Source organism: Neofelis nebulosa, chromosome 15 (genome assembly GCF_028018385.1).
Source record: "Neofelis nebulosa isolate mNeoNeb1 chromosome 15, mNeoNeb1.pri, whole genome shotgun sequence".
NCBI classification, from domain to species: domain Eukaryota; kingdom Metazoa; phylum Chordata; class Mammalia; order Carnivora; family Felidae; genus Neofelis; species Neofelis nebulosa.
In genome coordinates this window covers 36,163,036-36,186,700 of record NC_080796.1, presented here as the reverse complement: position 1 = coordinate 36,186,700, position 23,665 = coordinate 36,163,036, and the positions used below count along the sequence as shown (strand labels likewise).

At 43.3% G+C, this 23,665-nt stretch overlaps 1 long non-coding RNA gene and 1 pseudogene across 2 annotated transcripts in view; one reads left to right on the top strand and one right to left on the bottom strand.

The window, feature by feature from the left end:
- The first annotated feature begins 10,576 nt into the window (after nt 1-10,576).
- Nucleotides 10,577-10,989, top strand: LOC131496246 (cytochrome b-c1 complex subunit 7-like; annotated as a pseudogene).
- Nucleotides 10,990-11,524: 535 nt separating this feature from the next.
- The window catches only part of LOC131496247 (uncharacterized), a 97,099-nt gene continuing 84,958 nt past the window's right edge, over nt 11,525-23,665 (bottom strand). Inside the window, exons 3-6 of one of the 2 annotated variants that reach the window (XR_009254395.1) lie at nt 21,948-22,012; nt 13,375-13,447; nt 12,656-12,712; nt 11,525-12,309 (exon numbers count right to left, since the gene is read on the bottom strand). This is a non-coding gene — a long non-coding RNA (uncharacterized LOC131496247). Of the gene's footprint in view, nt 12,713-13,374; nt 13,448-21,947; nt 22,013-23,665 lie in introns of both variants that reach the window. The other variant, XR_009254394.1, reaches the window with a different exon arrangement.

Sequence of the window (23,665 nt, the reverse complement as noted above, 5' to 3'; positions counted from 1 at the left end):
GCATCCTGGCTCATCAGCAAAGTGAGTCCAAACCCAAATTAAAAGTGTCAGAATGACAACAACAAAATTCGTCCGATTACCATCTCAGTCTATCTCTAGCAATTCATGCCCATTGGAGGCTTTGTGAAGATGGCTAATGGCTCAATGTCATCATCGTGGCCTCCTGCTGAGTGTGCTGGGCATACAGGAACACCTTGGACATCTGCTACTTCAGTAGGACAACACTTTCTGAACAAATTCTGTTGCATGGAACACTTTGCCACATAATTTTCATAGTGCTGTGGAGTCAAATAAGTTTAGGAAAATCTTTACCTCTCTCTCAGACATTCACAGGATATATTTGTAAAGTAAAGCTTCTGAGAAGTCCTGCAGACTTCAGTACATTTGTTAAACCCAGAATTTTCCAAACTAACTAGACCATAAGACTCTTCCCCTTCCCTCAGTCTGCAGAGTCACAATAAATATCTGTTAGAATAGGGGTGGCCTGCTCGGTTAAGTGTCCGACTTCAGCTCAGGTCATGATCTCACAGCTCGTGTGGGTTCAAGCCCTGCGTCAGGCTCTGTGCTGACAGCTCAGAGCCTAGAGCCTGCTTCAGATTCTCTGTTTCCCTCTCTCTCTCTCTGTCCCTCCCCCACTCAGGCTCTCTTTCTCTCTCTCTCTCTCTTTCTTTCTCTCTCTCTCTCAAATATAAATAAACATTTAAAAACTTAAAAAAAAAGAATAACATTCTGCGTGAACACAAATCAAAGGAGAGGTTTAGTCAAATCAAAGAAGAGATTTTTCACTCGCCACGGGCTCTACTCGACTGGGGACACAGTCAATATGCCACAGAGCAAGGCTGGTGGGAAACCAGGGCTTCGGGGCCTTTGCTAAATAATTGTGTCTATTTTCCCATCAGTGTGGAACAGGATGCCACTCTGAGGAGCAGAAATCCTAAGTACCCTTTCAATATAGTAAACATTCAGCACCATGTGGTCACTGGTCTTGGGCACGGGGGCCCTAAATAATCCCACACGGTGCCAGAAAAGACTCCTGGGTTTGGACATTGGGCTTGCCCACAGCACAGGGGAATGCGTAGAGGAAGAAAGCAGAGGCATTGCCCTCCTTCCAGAATGATACAGCAAATGCACCAAAATATCGCCCCAAACGACTTGTTCTCCCTCCCCTGCTCAAAACCATTTCAGATCAAAACGGTAGCTAAACTCGCCATTGAGAGAAATCTGACATCTTCAAGGTGGTTGTATGGTTTTCTCAATTTTCTCCCTGAACATGGTTTTGGTTTAAAGCACAAAAGCTTAAATTGGGCAGTAAAAATCATACAGGGTGGCAGGGCACACATTTCACATCCTTTTCCTAGCACCCTGCACACACACACACACACACACACACACACATTCTTCTATTTATTTTCCTCCACTGTGCAGATTCATTGGCATCATCCTTCCCTCCCAGTGATGATCTACTCCATTGTCTTCTTGCCACACAATTCAATTCAAGACAATTGTTTCTTATCCACTGTGTGCCAGGCACTGAGCTTAGAGTCACCCGTTCTCAGAGTCATCTTGGAGCAGAGTCATCTTGGATTCTGTCGCTCAGGCACAGTATCTAATTGATCACAAAACCCCATCAATTCTACCTCTGCAATGCCACCCAAATATTACCAGATCCACTTTCTTAGTGGCCTTCATCATTTCTCACCTAGATATTACAAGCAGCCTGGTGCATCTTCCTGGTGTGTGAGCATCAACCCATTTCCACATTAGGGCAGCCAAAGATCCAATTATGAAGCAATAAGGTAAAAGACCTTTAATGACTCTACAGGAAACAGCCTCAACTTTGGACGGCAGCCCTTCACAATTCCAGGTTTCAGGACTCTTGCCTTCTCCCTTGCCCCTACATCACACCTTCCCCAACAATAATTGGATCTTTTTCATTACTGTATTCTTAGCATACAATACTGGGTCTGGCACAAGACAGTCACTCGGTAAATCTATGTGAAATATGTGGTATAGATGGATGGATGGATAGATGAAAGGGTGAATATATTGGTTTTCTATTGCTGCTGTGACAAATTACCACCAATTTAGTGATTTAAAAGAATATAAAGTTATTCTATTATAGTTCTACAAGTCAGAAGTCCCAAATAGGTCAGCAGGGCTGTGTTCCTTCTGGAGGTTCTAGGGAAGAATCTGTTCCCTTGACTCTTAGAGCCTCCGGAGGCTACTTTCATTCCTTGGCTCACGGCCCCTTCCTGCATCTTCAAAGTAGATCACTCCAAACTCTGCATCCATCTTGACATCCCTGCGTCCCTCTTACAAGAACCTTTCTGATTCTATCATTGGACCTATCTGGATAATCCATGACAACCTCCCCCATCTCAAGATGCTTAACTCAGTCACAAATGCAAAGGCACTTTTACCATGTAAGGTAACATAGTCACAAGTTTGGGAGATTAGGACATGGTTGTGTTGGGGGAAGGGAGTATGATGCAGGCTTTCATGCTGAATCAATAGATTTTTCTTTTTAACAATGAGTGTCATAGCACTATAAGCTGCCAGTGGAAATTATAAAAAGGTGAGCCTAAACTCTGCCTGGAAAGGCAAGGGAAAGCTTCACAGAAGGAATGATGCTGGAATTGAGTTTGAAGAACAAACAAGAGTTCTAAAGGGACAGAGAAAGGCAGCCCTTCCGAGCGGCAGAAACAGCATAACCAAAAGCACAGAGGCGTGGGGATGGGAGCAGTGGGTTGACACGACTAAGGCACAGGTTCAAGTGGAGGGGGCGGTGACAGGGAGAGTGCACCAAAAGCAGGGACTTACTTGCCAAGCTAATGAGTCTGGAGTTTCATCTGAAGTATGTGGGGAATCATTATGGAAGCAAGCAGAGAGAAGACATGATCACATCACATTCTAGAATAGTCGTATCCAGTCGAACTTTCTGCAATGATGGAAATGCTCTCTATCTGTACTGTTCAGTAGATAGCCATTAGCTACTTGGGCTAATTATGAAGTACTTAAACTGTGGCTAGCATGACTGAGGTGTTTTAAATTCTACTTAATTTTAATTAAGTAGCTGTGTGTGCCTAAAGGCTAGTATACTGGACAACACCAATATAGACCTTTGAGAAAGATCATCTGGAGAGTAGATGTAGGGTGACGTGGAAGTGTGAGAGACTGAAGGCAGGGAGCCCAGAAGGCATTGGCCCAGGTGAAAAGTGGACACAGTCTGAACTAAATCCAAGGCAGTAGTGATCGTAGCTGGTGGAGACAGTAGAAAGAAAAAAAACACGTCAAATGTAATATTAGGAGGATCTGATTGATGGAACTTAAGTGTAACCAGGTCTGGGATGAGTCTCTGTTTCTCACTCGGTGTTGTTCCTCAAGCAAAAGGAGCAGAGCTTGAAAGTTAAGATAATATTTTTAATTTGTTAACAGACCTAAGTCTGAGGAACCTATTAAATGGAGACATTCGAAGATAAGTGTGTGTGGAGCCCAAGAAAGGCAGGCCTGGGCTGCAGGTATAGGTCTGGAAACCATCAGCACGTAGGTGAGGGCTGAGCCCCCGGATGTGGATGGTTTGGCCCAGGATGAGTAAATAGCACAGAAAAGCAGGAAGCAGAAGACAGAACTTCAGGGAACACCAACATTTAAAGGATCAGCAAAGGCTGAGGAGAATGAATTACTGAGCTATGAAGAAAACCAGCAGAGAGTAGGGCCGTGGACTCTGAAGGAGGGAAGAGACTCAAGAAGGAAATAATCAGCTTTTTTTTTTTTTTAGGGAGACCAAATGTGATAATGACTGAAGTGTTGCTGTCGGATTTGAGATGGGTGACCCAGCAAGGGGGTTGGAAGTAATGGAAGCCTGGGGATTCATGGGTGGTTGTGAGAAAGACAGCAGGGGCACCGCTGTGGACCCCAAGTATTAAGCCTTATCTCAAAAAGCTTGACTGTGAGGAAAAGAGAAGTAAACTAGGGGCTAAGGGGAAGCACAAGGGCAAAAGATAGGTGAGATAAGATTTGTACTCATTTACATGTAGAGGGGAAAATGGAGACTGAACCTTGGGGGTGGGGAGCTGAAAACACAGGAGAGAGAGGAAAAGGATGGATAAGGCTGCCAGCTGTCCAGACCAAGCAGTCAAGTACTTTCGTTTTCCATATGATAAAAGCAAACAAGAGCACAGTCATATAGATTCCACTTTTTAAATCCCATTTAAAAAAGAATTTTATGTGCCTAAGTAGTACCGTCTAATGTAAAATGTAAGCTATAACATAGATTCTTATCAACATGCTTTCCCTGTCAGGCCATTTTTGGTCCACAAATTCAATTAAAGTGCGTCTGGTATTTCTGTCAGAACCTCTGACACACCAGGGGATGACGGATGGAGCGAGGTCTCCGCATCTCAGAGAATGAGCCCCTCGCCGTTTGCCGAGCAGAGGCCAGAATGACCTTCTTTCCAGGAAAGTCATAGGAGACTTTATGGGAGTGAAGTTTCGAGAACATGACACTGTGCCCACCTCACCCCACAGGTCCCCATTGCTCCATTACCACCATCCCCTTCCTCACACACGCAGACCCTGCTCTACAGAAGAGCAGGTGCCTTATTCTGTTCTGGCTACACAATATTTCTCATGGTTCTGGAGGTTGGAGTCGAAGACCAAGGCGCTGGCAGATTTGGTGTCTGGTGAGGGGCCCGCTTCTGGGTTCATACATGGCTGTCTTCTCACTGTATCTTCACACAGTGGAAGGGATGAGAGATCTCTCTGGGATCTGTTAGAAGGGCACCATTACCATTCATAAGGGCTCGTCCTCCTGACTAAGCGCTTCCCAAAGGTCCCACCCCCACAAACACCATCACACTGGGCATTAGGTTTCAACATACGAATTTTGGAGGGATACAAATATCTCAGTCTATAGCAATGGGATAGCACAGTTCTGACCAGTAAACTTAGAGCTGTCTCTAGGTGGCCTCAGACAGAGTCAGGGGAACTGAATGGAGGAAGAGAAGGATCAGGGAGAGAGAAGAGGGAAATCCAGAGATCTCTGCAAGAGGGAGTGTGAAAGTAACGCTCACGATACTTAGGGGCACCTACACGTTTGGTTTCCCATCATAGATTTTGACCTTGGGAGTCACAAAGACATAGAGTCAGGTGATGTAATATGGGGAGAGTGACTGTAGGCCAGTGCTCTGCAAGCTCTCTGAGGAAGAGGAGGAGAGGAAGGAGGGGAAGGAAGAAGAACAAGGGGGAGGGCAGAAAGAGAACATGGAGGGGAGGCTGCAGAAAAGGCCAGTGCAACTATGTTGTGCTACTCTCTAAATTCTTCACATATGCCCTTATCACCAGCCCACATTCCCAGTCAAATGCTGGGGTTGAAAATCTGTTCAAGGGGCGCCTGGGTGGCGCAGTCGGTTAAGCGTCCGACTTCAGCCAGGTCACGATCTCGCGGTCTGTGAGTTCGAGCCCCGCGTCAGGCTCTGGGCTGATGGCTCGGAGCCTGGAGCCTGTTTCCGGTTCTGTGTCTCCCTCTCTCTCTGCCCCTCCCCCGTTCATGCTATGTCTCTCTCTGTCCCAAAAATAAATAAAAAACGTTGAAAAAAAAAAATTTTAAAAAAAAGAAAATCTGTTCAATGTTAATGTGACTCTGGTGGAAGATTTTCTTCTCTTTATTGGCACTCCTAATGACAGCAGCCTGGCCCTGTTTATTCATTAATGCCTGGAAGTCAATACTGAAGTAGAAGACAGAAGACAAGCAAATGGCAAGGCCAACATTTATTCCTGCGTCTCCAAGGAAGGGAGACCTTTCAAGACAGCCGGGATCTCTTGCTATCAGAAGCTAAGCAATAAAAAATGAAAAAAATAAATAAACTTCCAACTGGATAAGGAATTACAGATTACTCGTCATGTTCAGACAATGAACACGGGGCTCAGAGATGCCAAATGAATGGCCCAAGGAAAGAAACTAGAGCCCAGGTCTCCCAACTGTTCATCTATTCCACTGCTTCTGCAATTCTCAAGTTCTATTCCCTGGAGATGGCATGGGGAAAAGGGTTGGGTGGGAGGGCACCTAGTGGCGTATGGGAACTCTGTTTCCCCCACCCCCTCAACTATATCCAATCACAGTAATTCCTTTTTATCCAACACACATGCATGCACGTGCACACGGCTTCTGTTTAGGATTTCATTTGAAGAATACTGCTGTTGTTAAACCTAAGTTTAAAAAAACTACTGCCTTGCACCACATTTATATTTATGTTTTAGGTACAGGAAGCCATGCCCTGTTCTAAAGAGTCATTATCAAACATAGAAGGCGTTTTCCAACCCAAACATGATGTGGGACTAATAAGGGACCTAACTGACAGGGGAAGTGGGTGGAAAGAGTTCAGGAGGATTCTTTCACTGGCAAGTGTATGAAAGTGATTCTCAAAATTGTTTGTACATTGAAATCACCTGGAGAGCTTGTTAAAGCACCGATTGTTGGGCCCCTGGCCTGAGATTCTTACTCAGAAAGTGTGGGGTGGACCCCAAGAATTTTCATGTCAAACAAGTTCCTAGATGCTGCTGATACTGCTGGTCCGGGGACCACACTTTGAGAATCACTGGTGGAAAGCAGAGACGGTTGAATAGAAGTAGGTGCTACATGAGGTCCTTATGATGTTTCAAACTCATCTTTTGGAGTAAGCGTGCAGCACTTCTTTTCTTTTCTTTTTTTAAATTTTTTCAATGTTCATTTACTTTTGAGAGAGAGACAGAGTGTGAGTAGGGGAGGAGCAGAGAGACAGGGAGACACAGAATCCGAAGCAGCCTCCAGGCCCCAAGCCATCAGCCCAGAGTCAGCATAGAGCCCTATGCGGGGCCCGAACCCACGAACCACGGGACCTGAGCTGACGTCGGACGCTTACCGACGGAGCCACCCAGGCGCCCCTGAAGAACTTCTTTTCAAGGCACAATTTTTCCATCGGTAAAAATAATGTCTGGGACTTTCTAAGACATAGAAAAGTGCTTCTGTTATAATACTGAATTCAAACACAATAGGATTTCAATGTGAGAAAAAATAGGAAAGAAACCTGAAATGTGCGAATTATATTCCTTGCTGCATAAAACAGACATTATTCGATCTCCAGACCTCATGTAGATATAGTAGTTGGTGGTTGATGTGAGAATAAATACTTATATCTATATGTCTATCAGAGCTACTCATCCATTTAAAAACCATTCATAAACATTGGGGTTTAGGGTGGAAATAAATCCCTATTTATATGCATATGAGTGTCATGTGCACTCATTCCTTCCACAAATATTTATAAATGCCTACCAGATGCCAGGCACCGTGCCAGGCACTAGGGAAAAGACGCACGTTCATCGCCTTCAGTCCAGTGAAAGAAACAGGAAGTGAGATAAGAGCTAGTGGAAGCATATGGAAAATTCTACGGGGGAGGAACCATTTGATTTGATGGATAATGAGCTCCATTTGAGACAATTTAAGTTTGGGCTTGTGGACTATCCGGGGAGAGATATCAAGTAGAAAGCTGGAAGTATGTGTCCGTAACACATGAGGGAACCTGGGTTGGAGATGTAGACTGAGAGTCTCTATCTAATTTTGAATATAAACGATTTCTCCATGAAAATGAAAGAAGTACGAGGAAAGGAATATTGAGGAGAAGAGGAGTGGCCAGTAAAGAAGACCGATAGTCTGACCTTGGGCTAACAGAAATGTAGGTAAGATAATGGATAAAATTAAGGACATGTTCATACTTCTGTTTTAAACAATAACGATGTATTTGCTTGAAAATAAGATTTCTTTAGTAATTTAGTCAGCATGCCCTGCAGGAAAGGGAAGATATGCTGAATTACTCATAACATGTCTTATGCTTCCTGGTTAGACTCCAATCTTACTCAGTATTTTCATAGAAATCCTGCTGTCTTCTTTAAGTAAACAAAGATTATCCTCACAAATATAACTCAAAACCCTAGTTAATGTTTCTAATAGTTTTCTCTTTAAGGCCATTAACTTTTAATCACTGAGTCACAGACACATATAATAGTGGTCATGTGCAAAAACAATTCCGTTCTTATCATTTGTAAACTAGCAAATTGGTGATATAATCACCACATGTGCACAAACACACACAATCTTTCCCCCTCTTTCTTATACCTCACTTCTCCTTCTTTGGCTGTCTTTAAGGTACAATTGCAACACTGTGAATGTCACATTTTTAGTTGTCATGAATTTAAAACCATTACTCAATCCATGGCTTAATAATCAATTCAGTATACATTTAATAAACACTTTTGTTCATGCTAATACAATAGTGGGTTAGGTTACTGTCCCTGTATTCACTGAATTTACTGAGCAAAAATTAAGCCTTTTTTTGATCGGAGAGCACTGGCTTTCTAGTTATTTATGTATTTATAAATAAATATAAATATAAATTAAATATAAATATGTCCTTGTTTAAAATGTGCAGATGCTATTGTTTTGGTTTATTTTTATTTTGTTACATGTAAATATATAAAAATATGATTTCAGGTTATCACTCTGGTCATTGTACAAGATATACCTATGTAAAATCCTACATAAGGATTTAAGATTTGTAGGGTTGGGGGTAAAGGGTTGACTGTAAAGAAACAGCACAAGGGATTGTTGGGGGTGATGGAACTGTGCCGTATCTTGACTGGGGTGATGTTTCCACAACTCTGCATTTGTCAAAACTATAGCACTCTACACCCCAAAGAATTTTACTATATGTAAATGTAAACATAAACAAAAATTCTAAATTGCTGACATAATAGTTACTACTTCAAAGAGTATTATTTAAAATAAAATTTGGGAGACACCCGGGTATCTAAGTGTCAGTTAAGTGTCCGACTTTGGCTCAGGTCATACTCTCACAGTTCCTGGGTTTAGGCCTCGTGTCGGGCTCTGTGCTAACAGCTCAGAGCCTGGAGCCTGCTTCAGATTCTGTGTCTCCCTCTCTCTCTGCCCCACTCATGCTCTGTCTCTGTCTCTCTCTCTCTCTTAGAAAACATTAAAAAAATTTAACATTTAAAATAAATTTGACTTGTCACTTTATGTTTAAACCATTTACACACACACACACACACACACACACACACATGCACGCAAGTTCCCTGTATAGAACTTCCAGACAAAGTTATTTATTTGCTTGTAATCTTACTCCAGGGGAGTTCAGTTGACTTTCCCAAGGTACAATGGGAGGTGGCTGTGCAACCCTTTTTGCCTGCAGTGCCTCAAATTTCTACTCGTTCATTAAGAGAATTCTCCAGAGACAGATGTATTACAGCACTTTGAGAACAATATTCACACCCACTGCTGAAGAGTAAAAAGAGATCGCTGAAGGTTCAGCTCCGTGAAACAATTTAGTGGCTCAATGTGTTACTTAGGAACTAAATCCACGCAGGTACTTGGAAAGAAGCAATGAAGAATGGTGACAAATACCTCCCAGGGTATATGGGTATGAAGACTTATGCTCAAGTCTCCTCCGGCTTGGCTTCCGTACACTACTAGACTTCAAGTCCGCGTCTCTCACGCACTCTGTTACCTCATGGCCATCGCTTGTGGGTGATGAATGCTAGCGTTCACAGAACAGCGTGCTGATGCTTTTTTTTCCTGCCATTGTATGTAACATGTTTTCTAATTCTTTTGCTCTATTCAGCATTTGACCCCAACGATAGGGGATTATGGTATTAACTCTCTACCCAGCACACATTCTTTACAGACTCTCACTAAATACTGTAAGCCTGCTGCAGAGAGGAATAAAAGTGAAAGCATACCGTCTGGTCTTAAGCTGAGCACACAGAGGGTCGTGATCCAATTGGAAGGGAAGCAGAATTTTTAAAAAGAAAGAGGTTTGACCAAATTTTAATCCTTGTCATTTTCATTTCTCTTACCCTGTGGATTTGGGTGATTTTATTTACACTGTCAGCTTGAGCCCAGGGATTGGAAATCAGGCTTTTATGGAGATTATTAAAAGTACATAGAGTACACTAAAGGTTGGGCTAACTGATATATGCTGCTAAAAATATGAATGTGAATGCCCTGGTATTAGATGCCACTGGCGTACATTTCATCCTCCTTAGAAGGTTATTCTTGGGAGTCCGACCTGCTACAATGGTAATGAGATGCAGGCTGTCAGGATATTTCTAATAGGTAGCAAATGACCAGGGATGGAGGTGAATTAGCATTACTCAGATGAGAAGGTAGCTCTTTATACCATTAATTCCAATGCAAAGTAATTCTGCCATCCTTCTCCTAAAAGAGAGGGCATTGTAAAGTAGGGGGGGGGGAGGAGGAGGGCAGGGTTAAAGCTTGAAGGATTTATCGATGGGTTGGATGGGCCACAATGTCACCCAAGTCTCTAGGCTGGGTTTTGTTCGGCACGAACTCCTCAGGTGCATCACTAGCGACTTTTAGTTAGGTAATACCAGAGAGGCCTAGATCATGAAGAGAAAGTTCTAGAACTCAGTCACAGTCTTTAAGCTCTCAAGAGGTAAAAACAAAGTGGCTTACCCCATCTCAAAATACTGGAAGCATTCAGTGCTTCAGTCTTAGGTCAAAATGGCGAGCAGGCCTGCTGCCCCAGCACCAAGTCGGTGGCTGGAGGGTATTTGAAAATGGTATTACAATGCTCCAGGGTTCAAGAAAGTCCAGTTCATGTGAGATGATACTATACAAGAATGATGATGAGAGGCCATAAGAAGTCTTCCTGAGAAAATTCATAACGGCAAGATGTTTCGTGTAAAGAGAGCATTGGATCTGACCAGGAGGCAGCAGATTTTGCCTATAGAGCAGTGGACAAAATATAAGGAGGGTAAAATCTATCTCGAACTGCATCTGAAGGAAGTAACTTGGGAAAGAGAGAGAAGAATGGGCAAAGAAAGAATCCTGGAATGGAAATCTGTGGTTGCGGCTGCCTTGAAATATTTTGGAGAAGTTGGCTAAACCGGAAATGTACAATTTAGAACTACTTGAGCTGCAAACGTATTACTTTAGATAAATGTCTATTGCAATGACAAAAGAAAATACTAGAAGCATTCATGCTTCAACGAGGCAGGTTTAGGATCTCAAAGACATGGAAATACTCCTTTACAAAGTAGCTGCCTATGGGGGACTTGTGTCCTTGCAAGGTTATAGATTATGATAATCTAAATAGGCTTAAGAAGGTTTTAGAGAACTGCATGGATTGCAGCTCTACGATGGATCACCAGGAGAAAATGGGGTATTTGAGACACTTATTTCCAATCAAGGGGACCGATGGTATCCTGCTGCCTGCTGCATAGCCTCCTTAGGTGCCACTGATGGAATGAGAGTCACTGCCATGCTGAATCTCTCAAGTGTGCTCCACACATAAAAACGAGGAGAAGGGCAGATGGCAGGAAGCAACTAACCAGTGTTTATTTCACTTGGAGCTCTCAGTTTAAGGACTGAGGTTCGTAAGTCTCTGTTGTGTCCTCGATGCCTATGTATACATGAAAATGTGCTATCCTGCCATAGAAAAAGGTGCTATCCAAAAAATGTGCTATCGAGGGGTGCCTGGGTGGCTCAACCAGTTAGGCCTCCAACTCTGGATTTCGGCTCAGGTCACGATCTCGTTTTGTGAGTTCGAGCCCCACACTGGGCTCTGCACTGACAGCTCAGGGCCCGCTCGGGATTCTCTCTCTCTCTCTCCCTCTCTCTATCTCTCTCAAAATAAATAAATACACTTTAAAAAAGTACTAGCTGACCAGGGAAAGAAAAGTTTCTGATTTGTAGTCATTGCCAGTTTCCGTAGAGCACACACTCTCTGATTACACGCTACCAGCGCTTTAACGACTGGCTTGCAAACTTCCTAAAGATTTAACAATCAGCACCAGCAGGAGCTGGATCCGGCAGCCCACCGAGAAGACGCTTGTCCACAGGGAGCCTGCAGACCAGCTTGGCAGGTGGGCCGGTCCTCCAGTGCCTTCCCCGTTTAAAACCTTAGTTCTGAACCACTTGCCCCTATTCACTTATATTCTACATCCCGACGAGGCCTCAGATCTATTTGTTTTCCTTTTCAGAGCCTTACCCACTCTCCCCGAAACCAGCCACCCTCTGACTAAAATGTTGATTTCCTTCCTAAACTTTGATCCCAGTTCCTGGTCTGGTTGTACTGCATTCGTGCACACTGAGGAAACGTCACCTGGTCTGGACTGCCCCCTCGACCTCTCTATGTCAGCGTGTCCTCATCCGTCGAGAGCAGCTCTCCCTCCAGGTGTGCCACAGCCCACAGGTACGCTACCCCGTAGGGTCTGTTTGAGGATACCAGTCAACTGCCACCAGAAAGAAGCAAACTATGCCCTTGAATGTGATGTCAGTAGAAACTGCCATGACCCCGGCCAGAGCCACCCCAACCCTCCTTCACTGACTGCCTTTTTAAAACATGGACGTCTATGTTAGGGTACGTATATGTCTTTTTCAAACCAGATTTCACATATTTTATTCACCGGATTTGCACAACAATTCTCCAAGTCAGAAAGGATAAACATGAGTTCTCTCTTTGATACAACAGTACTAGTAAGATAAAGACAAGTCAAGGAATTTGCCCCATATTACACATCAAGTAAATTCTGAAGCATTCTACAGGGCAACTCTCCTGGTCAGTGTGTTATCTGTTACCTATGGTCTCTCAGGCTAGGATCCTCTGGAGAACGGGATCCAATCCACGTGGTCATTCTGTATGGAAATTAATGAATAATTCTGATGGTAGGATGATACATTTGACGATGATGATAAGAGTGATTTATGTTTTTCATCTCCAAGTATAGAAATCAATTTCATTTTCCTGATTTTCATATCTGCATGCCTTCACACTAATTGTTTCCTCTACGTAGAATGCCTTCCACCTGTCCTATTTGCCTAGAAAATCCCCCTTCATCCCTTAGCACCTGATACGTAAGTCACCTCTGTCAGATCTGTACCTCTCACTGCCCCACCCCACCTCCAAACAGAATTAACTGTGTCGTATGTTAACGGCGTTAGACTTAGGATATAATTCTTGATGTCATTCTTTGTTTATTTAGATGTTTCTCCCACCAGATTATGGACAAGACCAGGAACAATGTTTCCTTCCTTTTTGCCTTCCAGTCTCTGTCGCGGTGCCTGGCAAGTTACAGATACTCAAAAAGCATTTTTGTGAACAATGACGAAGATGGTGATGATGACGACGGGGAAGGAGGAGGATTTCACTCCTTTCCAGAGAAATAAAGAGCTTTTCCACCTTTTACAACCGGTTTTCAGTTTAGAACAGGGTCTCAGTTAAGGTAATCAGTGCAGGCTGCTATAAAATACAATTTCCAAATATGAATACTACAACCCAATACAAGGCTATTACTTACTTGTGAACATCTGGTGCATGCTGGGATCCCTCCATTGTGTGGCTTTTCCCATCTTGGAGTCCTTTGCTTCCAGCTATTCAGATGAAAAAAAAAAAAAAAGTAAAGAAGACATATCAGGTTTTAATACAAGTGGCCTCGAAGTAACAGTCATCTGCTCATATTCCATTGGCCAGAGCTCAGGAGCACATGGCCCGTCTAACTTCAAGGAAGCCTGGGAGATGTAACCTTCCTTGTGTTCAAGAAGAAACTCAAAATGGTGAGCAGTGAAAGATTTTTTTCCCACAGTCTGCACTTCTGGACATCAAATGTCTACTCTACTCTTCCTTTCACTCACAAAGCACACTCACCTCACCCTAATAAGGTCAATTCAAGGTCCCATCCAATCACCACCTCCATATTAAAAAGATAAGCTATCTGCGTGTCAGCTTCCCCACCGTCACAACCCATTTATAATGGTAGGAAAAGAACAACAAATTATCCATTTCAAGAGGGAAGTAATGGACAACATGTGACATTATGGTTCACAGCCATGCTAAAACCCTTCCGGGTCAGCACTGTGAAGTCCATACCCTCCAGACATGGGGGGTGTGGGGTTTGCCCTAGAAAGGACTCCCTTCTTTGTGCTTCTCCTTGGCCCCACGTGAGGTGAAATTGGGGGAACACCCTTCATTCTGAGCAGCGCCACTTTAAAAGCTTGACTTCTGCTCAGTGTGGCCTGGGCTGGGAACTCAAGAATTATTTTAAGCTTCGAACAAGGAAGGACTTTTCAGGTCCAGGGCCGTGGTGTCTTTGGTAATGCAATCCTCAAAAACTTAGAAGGTATATGATATATTTGCTTCCAGTCAGGTCCATGTGCCAGGAATCACACCCAGAGTTATTTTCTAGACACTGTTATCAAATCCACCTTTTTTCTTTGACTCTTCTCCTCCATGTCTTCCTCTCTCTCAACATAATTACCTAAATACATTGAGGGTCTCAGAAATAAGAGATGGGAACACCATACCCCTGATTTGATTTTTGCCTCAAATGACTCCGTTCAGTTGAGAACTTTTACTAGATATTTGTCACTTCAAGCCCTTTTTGGTACCGTGTCTTACTGTCTGAATCTAAAATAAATTTATTGTTTCCTACCCTAGAGCCCAAATTTCTGGATTCTGGATTCTATTTCCACTCGCAAAATCATGATGCTTTCCTGAACCATCTCTTCCTTGTAATACATATCTAGATTTCTTGTAATACTAAAAACAGTGCTGAAATTCTTTTTTTTAACCATGTCCCCTAAAGGTATAAACTGTGCATGTGACTGCCTTCTAATTAATATCTGGCAATAGGTATACCAAATGATTTGTCACTGCATAACTTGAATTTCTGTCTTCCATTTTCTGGTATTAAATGCCTTTCTGCCTGTTGCTGAACTAGTAAACCAATGATACATACAGTATAGGGGCACCCAAGAATATAGGGGCACCTGGGTCGGTCAGTCAGTTGAGCATCAGACTCTGGATTTCAGTTCAGGTCATTTCACAGTTCGTGAGATCTAGCCCCACATCGGGCTCCGCACCAGGCATGGAGCCTGCTCTGCCCCTTTCTTCCACTCTCTCTCTGTAAAATAAAAAAAATTAAATACATAAAGTTAAAATAGTATAACGGTCAGGGAATATGATTTGGTTATGTCAATACCCCATTTCTGGTAGCAGTTTCCATATTAGAGCCATAAATACCTGTTATCATAATAACCATCTCAATGATCTCACACATAGGTTCATTTCTCCCTCAGGCCACTGTCAGCCCAACTCTGGCAGCTCTCCTTGGAGGCTCTATTCCAGGTAGTGACTCAGGAACCCAAAGTCCTTCCATTCTGTGGTGCTAGAATCTGAAACCAGTGGTGACTGAAAATAATGCGGAAGGGAAGTGAAGCTGGGCTATTGTTTAAGATATTTTGAAGGGGCAGGACTAGAAGTAGCTTGTATTCTTCTGTCCTAATTTTTTTTTTGGAGGGCCAGAACCCTGTCACATGACCCCAACCTAACAAGGAGGGAATAAAACGTTCCTGAGTGTGCAGGACCAGGAAATGGGATTGATGAGCTTATCGTTCTCCTTCCTGCATGATAATGTGTCATTATTTGAAACGTGTCATTGACTCCCTACTGATGATTGACCAAACTGAGAAGAGATTACTTGTCTTTTCTCCATCACCAACAAGAATCTTGGACAATAGGACATCTTATTTTTATATTAAAAATAAAAACAATTTATTATTTTTTTGAGAGAGAGAGAGAAGGTGCAAGTGAGTGAGGGGCAGAGAGAGAGAGAGAGAGAGAGAGAGAGAGAGAATCCCAGGAGGGGCAGAGAGAGAGAGAAAAGGAGAGAGAGAGAGAGAGAGAGAGAAGCAGGGCTCACTGAAAGTGGGGCTCGAGCTCACCAGGTGTGGGACTCGAACTCACGAACCATGAAATCATGACCTGAGCTGAAGTCAGATGCTTAACGACTGAGCCATCCTGGTGCCCCACAATTTATATTTTTAAAAAATTATATACATTATATTAAAATTTTTTATATAAAATAAAAAAGTTCAAAGCACTTTAAAATTATTTGTGAAGAATTTAAGGCAAATATAATTTTCTTCCCACTTAATAAACAATAGAAAATTAGAATAGTGAGAGGTTTCACAAGACCCACCGTGGATCATCCAACAAGCTACCAGAACTTTGGCTTTGAAAGATAACCTTCTCTGACCAAATCTGTATAACACAAGCAATTAGTGTGTAAACTGGCCGTAAATGACAATTAGTCATGACCATGCATGACGGAGATGGCTTAGTCTAAGTGAACTGGTTATCGGCACTCTCTAATCACTCACCTGTCACCCAACTCTCCTCAAGTGTACCTCAGCCCAAGGGGACAGAGGACCTGATCCACCAACAAGTAGTAATCAGTGTGGCAGTGTAGTGGAAAGAGCAGTTTTGAGTGAAATAGATCTAGGATCCTGTGCAAGTAATTTGAACTTCTCTGAAACTCAATTCCCTCATCTCTCATTTGTGAAATGGGGGATATGCTGTATACTATTGTGAGCATCTGAGATACACACACATATACACACACACACACAGCATGGCTGACATTCAGACAATATGAGCTGGTAGTGGTATTCTCAATGGTCAGTGTTCATGCTGTACTAGGTTTTGGCTATTTTAATATCATCCCTGAGTGTACTGAATAAGTCTATACCTACCTACTTATTTATTTTTTTTTCTTTCTTTCTTTTTTTTTAATTTTTTTTAACGTTTATTTATTTTTGAGACAGAGAGAGACAGAGCATGAACGGGGGAGGGTCAGAGAGAGAGGGAGACACAGAATCTGAAACAGGCTCCAGGCTCTGAGCAGTCAGCACAGAGCCCGACGCGGGGCTTGAACTCACGAACCATGAGATCATGACCTGAGCCGAAGTTGGCCACTTAACCAACTGAGCCACCCAGACGCCCCTACCTACTTATTTATTTAGGCCTACAACAGGCCTATCATTTTTCTTGGCATTATGCAAGATACAAAGAAATTTAATTTAAGGCGTAGACCCGGTCTTCAACCCAGTCCCGGGGCCCACCATGTGAAGGTAACTAGAAATGTGGCAGGAACTCAGAGAGGGAATTCATGTGAGCATTGGCTGCACAAGTCAAAGAAGGTTCCACGGAGAAGGTGATTCCATGAGTTTGGAGGATGCTGGAGGTTGGGGGGACGCTTCTGCATAAAGATTGGTAAAGTAGAGAACACCAAGGAGACCAATCAGACAGGAGAGGAGAGCAACTAAAGAGAAATGAACTTTATCACCAGTGCTGCACATTCGTGCGGAGTAAAATGGGTACTTGATTTTTATATCAAAAAGGGCAAAATCCCCATCCCAAAGAGATCATTGCATTTCCAGAGGGTACTGACAGGAACACAGCCATAATGGATTCCAGTAATTGCAAACATTTGTACAAAGAGGAAAATGTTAAAATGTACACCTTTTGTACAATTTTGAAAAGGTATGGTATATTGGGTGTTTTTCCAATGCAACAATCCTCGTTTTCCTATTTCTCTTCTCAAACGTTCTCTTTTCAACTCCATACATGCTACTACAACAGAGACATGCCAAGTACCTGGGACAGGGGTCTAGCACATAGTAGGCACCCAAAGAATGTTTGTTAAATGTTAAGTTGTTTGGTAAAGTTCTGAAAAAGTTTTGCTTGGCAGAATTGCAGCTTTTCTGTAGTCTTCAAATCAGGCAAGGTGAGTGAGTAGAAGTTTACCTCCTTAAAAACGAGACAGTGAAGACTGCTGATCAACTCTTACATGGAGTTTATATGAATGCACAAGGAAGGAAATTAGTAGATGCTTTGAATGATGATATCTAGTGACCAGAAAGGCAGACAGCCCAGGAAAAGCTCATCTTTGAAGGTTTTAACATAGTCATTGTCTAAGTGCCACTTTCCCAGGCTCAGCACACACTGGTGATGCACTTGAAGCTTTGATAGGTCCTTCAGCAAAGCATCTTCCTTCCCTAACGCTTTTCCTAAGTTCCACTTCACGACTGAATGACTTAAGATAACCAAGGTGGGTGATCTCCAACCCATATCTAACAGGTGTCATTTTTTTCAGTTAAAGTGATACAATTTTCCCCCTTCCTTTAAACTACGATTCTTTATGGTTGCCACCATCAAATCAATGCTTCCCAGTTTTTAGGTGATGGGTAAATGCCAATAAGAAAAAGGAAGTCATTGCCCAGCATTTATCATCAAATTAGTATTTCTTTTTGTGTATGTATGTGCTTAATAAAATGATAACCTTGAAAGCTAAGCTTTGAGAAAAAGGGACTTCTAAATTTCAAAAGTTCCCTTTACATGAGCAAAGCCATGCTTTGAGTAACAATATGGAATTTTACAGGAATAGAGAGTTTAGAATATGACATAAGAGGCATTCTTACCTGCTTGGGAGAAAATTGGAAGTTATTCTGGAGCAGGGAGGAGGAAGAAATGGAAAACCCAACAACAACAACAGCAAAAAGGAAACTAGCCAGTTATGTATATCCCTGACCTCCCATGCTACCCACACTAGAAATTCCCCAGAGCAATAGGGCTTATTCTTGCCTTCCCATGAACATACCAGAATTTCAATCCTGCTCTCCCCTCCCCCCATGTCTGCCTTTGTATTGAAACCTCAGCAATATGGTACCACTGGCAGGTGGGTTAACCTGGCTGAAGGGGTTGTTTAGGTGCCCTGAAGTAGAGCTTCTGGCTTCCCAAGCCTTGTACTTGGTGTCCGTGGAATCCAGAAGTTCCATATGGTCCTGTGAGAGGCTACAGTGGTACTGAGATGCCAGAGGACATGCAGGGATCTGTAGTTGGGACAAGACGGCCACAGAGTGCGAGGACTCCACCACCAGAAGCGAGTGGCCAGGACCAGGGGCAGGATTAAACACAAACCCCAAGAGACCAAACGGAAGAGCCCCTTCTTTGTGGCCACCAGCCCAGGGTACCCAGGGAACAGACCTGACCTGTCCTGCAGCAAAGACTAGCAAGGAGGTACTGCAGCTTAGAGGTAAGCCAACCCAAGCTTCTCTCCCCCACCCACCATGGCAGTGCTACGTAAGACTCCTCCCAAGCCCAAATGCTACTTATAGCTTGCAGGTGGGAGCGGAGTAGAGAAACCCTGAAAGACTGACATTTACCCCAAAAAAGACTATTGTTAACACAAGAAAGGGTTGCCTTTAGTTGTCAGGTTTAAGTCCCGTCTGGTTCACCTCCACTTCCACGCAAGAAAGGGGCGAGGGATCCGAGCAACATGGTAAATTACATCCCAAAGCAACACGCCCTGTGCTTTTAACGCAGCTGAGTGTAGGGCACGTGATTTTTAACCCCGACTCTACTAACGATGCAAAGTTGCTGGTCAAAACGCCCAGAAGCCCTCCCCATGCTTTAAGCGACGTCATGCAGGTGAATAGAAATACGTGTCACATCATCTACGTCCTATAGTTTTGTAAGGCTTTCCCTGTAATGTTAAACCTAAAAAACTATTCTGATTACATCACAGATCCAACTGGAGGGAGAAGATGTAGTCACCGCATTTCCGCTTAAGAATTGTTATTTCCTTACCCTCAGGGGAGAGAACAGAGGCACGCTCGATCTTATTGCATTCCGCTGATATTTCATCATTGACACATTGGAGGTTTGTGGCAACTCCTCATAGAGCAAGTCTTTCGGTGCCATTTGTCCAACAATTTGCTCACTTCGTGTCTCGGTGTCACATTTTGGTAACCCTCACAATATTTCAAACCTTTCCATCATTACCTTTGTTATGATGATCTGCGCTCAGCGATCTTTGACATCACTATTGCAATTGTCCTGGGCTCCCGTGATCCATATCCGGACAAGACCGCAAACTTAACAGACAAATGTTATCATGTCCTGACTACTCCACCCAGCAGCCGTTCCCCATCTCTCTCCTTCTCGTCAGGCCTCCCTAGTCCCAGAGCCACAACGGTATTGAAAGTAGGCCAACTAATAACCCTACGATGGCCTCCGACGTGTTCAAGTGAGAGGGAGAGGTGCACATCTCTCTCTTTAAATCAAAAGCTAGAAATGAGTAAGCTCAGTGGGGAAGGCATGTTGAAAGCTGAGATAGGCTGAGAGCTGGACCTCTTGCACCAGTTAGCTGAGTTGTGAATACAAAGGACAAGTTCTTGGAGGAAATGAAAAGTGCTGCTCCAGTGAACACATAAATGATAAGAAAGGGAAACAGCCTTATTGCTGATACGGAGAAAGTGTCAGCGGTCTGGATAGGAGATCAAACCAACCACAACATTCCGTTAAGCCAAACCCTAATCCAGAGCAAGGCCCATAACTCTGTTCAATTCTGTGCAGGCTGAGAGAGGTGAGGAAGCTGCACGAGGAAAGTCTGAAGCTAGCAGAGGTTGGCTCAAGAGCTTTAAGGCAAGAGGCCGTCTCCGCAAGGTCAAAGTGCAACGTGAAGCAGCAGGTGCTGGTGTGGGTGCTGCAGTAAGTGAACCCGAAGATCCAGCTAACTTACTTAATGAAGGTGGGCACGCTAACAACAGGTTTGCAGTGTAGATTAAAACAGCCTTCTATTGGAAGAAGATGCCATCTAGAACTTTCACAGCTATGGAGAGAAGTCCATCCCTGGCTTCAAAGCTTCAAAGGACAGGCTGACTCTTTTGTTAGGGGCTTAGGCAGCTGGCAACTTTCTCTTAAAACCAATGTTTTTTTTTACCATTCTGAAAATCGTAGGGCACTTAAGAACGATGCCTGCTCTAGAAACGGAACAATAAAGCCTGGATGACAGCACATCTGTTTACGACATGGTTTACTGAATATTTGAAGCCCACCGTTGAGACCTACTGTCCAGAAAAAAGATTCCTATCAAGAGATTACTGCTCATTGACAATGCACCTGCTCACCCAAGAGTTCTGATGGAGATGTCCAGTGAGATTCATGTTGTTTCCATGCCTGCTAACACAACTTCCATTCTGCAGCCCATGGACCAAGGAGCAATTTCAATGTTTAAGTCTTACCATTTAAGAAATACATTTCCTAAGGCTATAGCTACCACAGATCATGAGTCTCCTGATGAATTTGGACAAAGTAAGTTGAAAATCTTCTGGAAAGGATTCACCAGTCTCGATGCCATTAAGAACATTCGTGATTCATGGCAAGAGATCCAAATATCAAGATCAACAGAAGTTTGATCATTAGGGATTCCAACCCTAATGGACGATGTGAAGGGGTTCAAGACTTCGGGGGAGAAAGTCACTGCAGACATGGTGGAAACAGCAAGGGAGCTAGAATGAGAAGTGGAGCCTGAAGATGGGACTGAATTGCTATAATCTCGTGACAAAACTTTAAGGGATGAAGGGTGCTTCTTAAGAATGAGCATGAGAGGGTTTTTTGAGATGGAGTCCACTCCTAGTGAAAATGCTGTATAGATTGTTGAAATGACAACCAAGAGTTTGGAATATTACATAAACTTAGTTGATAAAGAAGCAGAAGGGGGGGTGCCTGGGTGGCTCAGTTAGTTAAGCATCTGACTATTGATCTCAGCTTAGGTCTTGATCTCAGGGCCGTGAGTTCAAGCCCCGTGTTGGGTTCCCTGCTGGGCATGAAGTCTACTTAAAAAAAAAAAAAAAATTGGAAGGGTTGCAGAGGAATGATTCCAAATTTGAAAGAAGTTCTCCTGAGGGTAAAATGCTATCAAACAACATTATGTGCTACAGGGAAGTCATTCATGAGAGGAAGAGTCAAAGTGGCAAACTTCAGTGTTGTCTTATTTTTAGAAATTGCCACAGCCATCCCAGCCTTCAGCAAGCCATCATCATCGAGGCAAGACCCGCTATCAGCAAAGATTATGACTCACTGAAAACCCAGATGATGGTTTGTGTTTTTTCAGCAAGGAAGTCATTTTAAATTAAGGTATTTACATTGGGGGTGTTTTTAGACATAACGCTATCGCACACTTAATAGACTACAGCATAGCATAAATATAACTTTTATGGGTACTGGGAAACAAAAAAAAAATTGACTCACTTTATTGAATTGTTTGCTTTATGGCGATGGTCTGGAACTGAGTCCACAGTATCTCCTAGACACATCTGTGACAAAAAACATAAAGTCATACACGTGGTTGTGCTAGGAATCTCGATCTGTCATTTAGAAAAATAACACGTCAGAAAGTCACGGGAAAGACACTGTTTGCTACATGTTGTCGGAGACTTTGCATGCACTCTCTTATGTATCCCTCAAACCACCAGGTAAATCAGGTGTTATTCTCATATTATAGATGAGGACACTGAAACTCTGATTAATAAATCAAGATTTACTTTTCCAAGGCCACCAAAGCTAGAAGGTCCCAGAACTAGTATTGGAACGCACCAACAGGACCTCGGTAGAACCCTCTCTGTTCCACTGCCTCGCCCAGGGTCTCACACTTCTGCCCAGCGTTTCATACAGAGACCTGCCTGATGACGACACCCCTGCTGAATACAGCAGGCTGATGGCCTCCTGTCCCTTGGAAATGGACACCGCAATGTTTTACCAAAACTGCCAGCCTCGGAATTTATCTGGCGTAGCGAGAACCAGAAGCCCACGCTATCGCCCTCCTAAGTTAGGAGACTTTTTCTTTTTCCTTCAGGTTCCCTATTTTGATGGTAGATGAAAAGAATTATTTCCTTTTTCTCTCTGATGGCCACTCTTGCGTCCGTTCCAATTAGTGCGTTCCATTCTTTGAAGACAAGCCCAAGTTGCTTTTCTGATCCCTCAGCTTCTCAGGCTCCTGTCTTAAAGACCATTGTCTTGACAAATCAGAAGCAGGAGCGGGGAGCTGATTAGCTGGGCTGCTCAGCCTCCCCCAGGTGCCTTCAGATACCTACCTGTTCCCTTCGATGCTGGACATTTCACAAGAAGCGTGCACAAACCAGAAAGTGAGGTGCCAGGACGACCTGCAACACCAACCTACAGGAGCATTTGAGGGGAGCAGGCAGGTCTTCAGAAGCTACTTAGAAAAATGCTTTCTAGTATGCAGGCATCGCATCCTGTGGAGCCTGAAGCATGCGGCAAGACAATTATGGTGGGCTTTCTGAAGTTGTGGAAAAGACTAAAAATGGCCAATCCCTCAGGACATAAGGAAATATAGGCATCGAGCCAGTGGAAACCACGAAGTAAGCCAGAAAGAAATGAAAGCTTTTCTGCTTTTCCTTACTATTCCTTTCTACATTAAAAGCCAATTTTACTAGCATTTTGTCAGCCAGAGTCCTTTGCAGACAAATACCTCCAAATTCCCAGACCAGCGACAATGGAGATCCATAAAGATGTTTTAAAGACTGTCACCTGAAATGCCTTTGTGCATCATTGATACAAATTAAATAGCGTCTGGCATTTTTTGAATGATTGAGTAATGCTACTTACTTTATGAAAACGGGTAATTCATATTTAGAATGTTTAGAACATTTAGTTAACCAGAATACTTGACTTACGGGACACTTTGGCGACTGAATGAGCTAAGAATCGACCAGCTGGTATCATGAAAACCCACGTGCTTCAGAATTAGAAGGATGAGGTTGCCTCCCAAATGTGATCATTTATTAACTGCGTGACCTTCAAGTCCTTTGAACTCTCTGCACCTTACTTTTCTCATTTACAAATGAGGGTAATGTTATCTTCCTTTCCAGTTGTTAACGCTTCTATGAGACAGACATGTGCACGCGCCCAACACATACCTGCCCACAAGAGAAACTTAACAAAGACAC